This window comes from Orycteropus afer, unplaced genomic scaffold, assembly GCF_000298275.1.
Source record: "Orycteropus afer afer isolate SDZICR_OR568_19922 unplaced genomic scaffold, OryAfe1.0 scaffold00106, whole genome shotgun sequence".
Classification (NCBI taxonomy): Eukaryota; Metazoa; Chordata; class Mammalia; order Tubulidentata; family Orycteropodidae; genus Orycteropus; species Orycteropus afer.
The window spans coordinates 376144-381415 of record NW_006921693.1 but is presented as its reverse complement, the minus strand read 5'-3'; positions in this window follow the sequence as shown (position 1 = coordinate 381415).

Sequence of the window (5272 nt, the reverse complement as noted above, 5' to 3'; positions counted from 1 at the left end):
TCAGCCTCAAAACTCACACGTCTACATGTCACCACAGTAGGACAAACCGACAGACAAGTTTGTCCTGCTGTTGGAGACCTCTCGTATCACCCCCACCTGGGTCCCTGTGACTGACTGTTCCTCTGTCTGGCTTCCTGGCTTTTAATCCCCTTTCTCCTGCTCTTCTGGCCTGCTACTCTGGGCATCCCTCAGGGACCCAGGAGATAGAGAGAGACATAACACTGGAGACAGTGAGAAATGGTGGCAGCAGAGGCCTAAGAACTGGAAGACCAACAGGAGACAGGGCTCTGAGCTTCCCAGCCCACGGGGCAAGAAAGCTGAGCGTCTCTGGACCGGAGTCTTTTAGGGAGAGTGGAGTGCCTCTGGGCACTTGATGGAGCTACGCGTGTAGACTCAAGGAGCAAGAGAGTGGAACACCTTCAGTCTGAGGCTGACTGCTGGCATGGGGTGCCGCTGGGCACTTATCGCTAGAGCTAAAGAACTTTTTAACACGTGTTCAAGCAGGGCAGAGGCCAGACCAGCACAAGAGACCCAAGTGGCTGAAGGGCCAAGGGCTAGAGAAAGTCCTGCCTAAAGGACATCTGAGAAGAAGTAGTCTTGTTCGAAGAAATGTATCCTGAGTTTGCTTCCGATCCTCAAGTGTTACTTCCCTAATAGACACTATAATCAGGAGTACTGTTGGTGAGTTCTGTGTGGTCACTGCAATGAATTATCAAACTCATCACAGAAGTAGAGTGCCATACGTGGGAGGGATGGCTGGTGTCAGGAATGGTAAAAAGGCTGGAGAGAGAAGGTAAATCTAATCTTCACCTCATAGGAATCAGCTTTGGAAATTCTGATGGTAATTCTCTTTTCCTCATGAAGTCAGAGGAGGTCAGACTCTGTCCACACCATTTTTATACCTGTTTAATGGAGGAACTCAAAGGCGTTTTCTAGGACGCAAAGGAGTCTTGGTCATACAGTGGTTAAGAGCTTGGCTGCTATCCAAAAAGTTAGCAGTTCAAACTCCCCAGCTACTCCACAAGAGAAAGATGTGACAGTCTGCTTCAATAAAGATTTACAACCTTGGAGACCCTATGGGGCAGCTTTATACTGTCCTATAGGATCATTATGAGTTGGAAGCAACTCGATGGCAGTAAGTTTGATTTCTGTGGGTTCACTAGGGTGCAGGGTCCCTGGTTGCACAGTGGTTAAGTGCTCATATGATAACCAAAAGGGTGGTGGTTCAAACCCACCAGCCACTCTACGGGAGAAAGATGTGGCAGTTTGCTACCCTAAAGATTACAACCTTAGAAACCTATAGAGCAGTTCTACTCTGTCCTCTGGGGTCACTATGAGTGAACAGCAATGGGTTTCTAGGGTGCGGTGTTAACCTGGATCAGTCCAGGTCTAGTCCGAAATACAGGAAACACCTACGTCTTTTTAACAGAAAGAATTTAATATGGGGAAGTAGTTACAAGGTTGTTGGAGGACCCACAAAGAAAACTGGAAATGCTGAGGAAATATAGTGAGAATACAGCAGCAAGCAGTTACCCTAGGGCTGAGTTAAAGCAAAGAGGCTAGGGTTATCAGAAGCCAGAAGCTCAGGAAGTGGCTCCGGGGGACCTTGCTCTGAGGAAGGTGCTGCCCGGCTGCTTCTGGTCCTTCTGGAGCTTGGAGGAAGAGCACAGCAAGCCTGGCTTCCGATCCTCTGAGGATGGATGCTGCCAGGCTACCTCTGTAGAGTGCAACGAAAGTGCAGAAGGAAGCTGGTCAGGGGAATTAACTGCTGGGCCTGGGGTGGCGGCTGTGTACCAGGGCGAAGAACAGCAAAAGGAAGAAACTCGTCCACGCTCCCTCCTCCTGCCTTCTGGTTTCTCCCTAGTGCCCCTGTTGGGAGAACCTAACAGGGAGCCAGCTGGCAAAGGAGAAATGGAATTTGCAGACTCTAAGCCCTAGCATCACAAAGCAGAGTACCAAACTGTAGATTCAGAGCTGAGAGACAAGAGCTTCAAACTCAGCATATACCTACCCATCCAAATTAGTCTGAACTCAAGAATCTGCAATAACAGAATCATTCTGAAAGCCACTGTATCAAATAAAATAACAACAGTGGTGTTGGCTAAGTTTTATTTGAGCACTTGATGTGTATAAAGCTGTGCTATGCACATAACAGAATACTTCATTAAGCTTCACAATCCTAGGTGTAAATACCATCATTTTTATTATTTTATAGATGAGAAAACTGAGGTCAGTAATGTTTTCAAGGTCAGACAGAATTCAAACCTTTTAACTCCAAGTCTATCTACTTAACCATTACAAAAAGCTGGTCTAATTCACCTCTTCTAAAAAGCTCTTCCCCACTGAGTTTATGCTAATGGTGGTAGAATATTTTGGAAAAGGATAGCAATAATAGTGGCACAACATGAAAAATGCCATCAATGTCCCTGGGCTATAAATGGGAAAGTTGTTTTATTGGCAAATGTCTTAGTGTATATATTTTCAACACAATAAAAGTAATTATTATTATTATTATTTCTTTAAAAAAAAAAACAAAAGCCCTTCCCACAATGCCATAGTCCACTAGATTTCATTTCTTCCTCCTCCAAATTCCTATTCTAGGTTACTGCATCTGTCACTTGATGAATTCAGTCAAATAAAGTCTACATAGCTGCTCACTGAAAAGCTAGGTCTTTCTGGCTCTCTTCTATTTGAGAGGCTGCAAAGGTCACTCCAAGAGTGACATTTTTGAAGCACTTTATTTCATGATTCCCTCCCTTGGCACTATCTCTATCCACTACATATCAAGTGATTTGGATTTTATATGGACTACAATGTGCATATACAACTAGATTTGAAAATGTTAAAGAAAACCTACCCATGTCTGATGCTGCACATCAGCAAAGCTAAAGATGGTCTTGGGTTCTCTAACCTATTTTGAGTCTAACTAGGTTGTTCTCAGATAGACTGGGTGGGGCACCCAGTTCTCCCAACTATAAGACAGCAGAGGATCTTAGACAACTGTACTCCAGCCTCAGGGAGAGAAAGTTCTTTGATTTACTCTGCTGAGTTTTTTTTTTGTTTGTTTGTTTGTTTTGTTTTTTTTGGTATGCTCTAAACAACAGCTTTTCCCTGAGATCAGAACAAGGGCCCTTGACGTTGTGAACTGCCAATGTCAGGACTGGCACTGGTGTGGACATTGACTATAGCACAGATGCCTGCTGGAGACTTAGCTCAGCCTAAAAAGTCTCTGGTTTGGTTATTTCTAGTCCTCTCGATGTTGCAGGCACATATCTAACCTGCAAAGTAAGCTGATCTTATGATGAGCAGTGAAATGACCACAGGGACACTGGGCTAATAGATCTCCACAACCAATTCATTCAAAGTCACAGAGAACAATACATCATTTAGACAAGCCATCTGATCTCCATGCACCTCAGTCTGACCCTGTCCAACATGATGCCACTATCAATGACTACTGTTCGATGCAAACCTGGAATTTGGACTGAGGGCCAGAAACCCTGGGTTCTAGACCTATACCCAAACCTACTCCATGACTCCTGGCAAGTCACTTGCCATTGCTGAATTTTTCCATCCATAAAAATGAAGTCTTTAGACTGGCTGTAATTCTTTGAGCTTCTTTGATTCCATCACCATGGGAGATGCAAATACGAATACAAATGTCCCTTTCCCTTAAGAATTTTAAAATCTCATTGTCTTTGATAGGAGTTATGCACATGTAACTGACAATGGTGTAACCATGGGATCTCAGAGCCGGCAGGCATTCCTACTTATAGAGTGAGGAAATCTAGGTTCATCGATCAAAAGTGTTCAAACCAAAGTCATATCATGGGAGATTTTGGACATCAAGTCAAGTCTCCAGATGGTGCTGTTTATTCCATACTCCACTGCTACTTGACCCAAATGACAGAAGCAAATGTTAATGCGTTATCAGGAGCTCTGGTAGCATAGTGCCTAAGGCACTTGACTGCTAACCAGGAGGCTGGTGGTTCAAACCCACCAGCCACTCCTTGGAAGGAAGATCGGGCAATCTACTTCCATAGTGATGCTGCCTCGGAAACCCAAGGAGTGGTCGCTATGAGTCGGGTCCGACTCTACGGCACATAACAACAACAACAATGCATTATCACTCACCAGCCTCTTTACAGGAAAAATAGCTGGAACTATAGGGCAACAGATAAGCAATTTTTATGTATTCAACAAATATTTAATAAGTGCCTACTTAAATTTTGTTTTCAACGTCAGCAGGCAAAAATACAACCAGTATGCACTCAAGCATGTGTTTTAGTGGTACTGTTCATCAGCTTGGTTCTCTTTGGTTATATAATCATTTGCTTACAAACATCTGAATTATAATAAGCACAAGGATCATGGGACCTTGCTGGTGCCAAGCTGATTTCCTTGGTGATACTAACAAGGTAGCTAACTCCTTCCTGCTTTCTTTAACCTCTGTTAGAAGATAATTACAAGAATCTCCCTGGAGCCCAAGACAGATGATGATATAAAGAATTTGGAAGTGACTAGTAAAAGCAGAGTTGGGCCATCCATTGGCTCAAATCCCAACCCTTGCAGTGAACCTAGAGCTGGGAACAAGTGCTTGGGGAAGGAATTGGTCCATTTAGCAAGTGCCAGAAAAATCTGAGGCCCTATACAGCAGATAGAAATGCCTTTTCCTAATAGTTTCCCCTCGCCCCAAGTTATAGTTATCTCTGTCTTCTTTTTCAAATTCGTTGTTCAAAATCAGTCAATTACTCATTTCACAAACATTTCCTGAGTACCTAATATGTACTAAGCAACAGATCAGTGGTAGGTGGGAACTATGTGGTAAACCAAACTAAGCTCTTACCTCCATGATCTTATGTTCTAGGATGACCTCTGCAAAGCCTTAGGATGCCCTCCTTGTCTAATGAACAAAGTCCATCCCTCTGCCATTGGGTCTCTGTGGCATTATACTTCTTACCACAAACAGTGTTTTTCATTGTTCATGCTGGATTTTCATTAGGTGTGTTCTGTCTCCCCTTCTAAGCTTGGAACTCCTCAAGAACATGTAGCATGATTAATTTTCTCTGTATCCCCTGTGCCTAATATAAAATCAGTCTTAGAATAAGCACTCAGTCCTTGCCTTTAGTGTTTCAGTTATTTTTCTTGATGACAACTCTTCCTGGTGTGATTAGATTGGCCTAAACCTCTGCCCTCACTCCATGTTCCCTCATCTACAAGACCATCCCCCCTAAAGCAAACAAGTTAATAATACTTGATAATTCTGAAATCA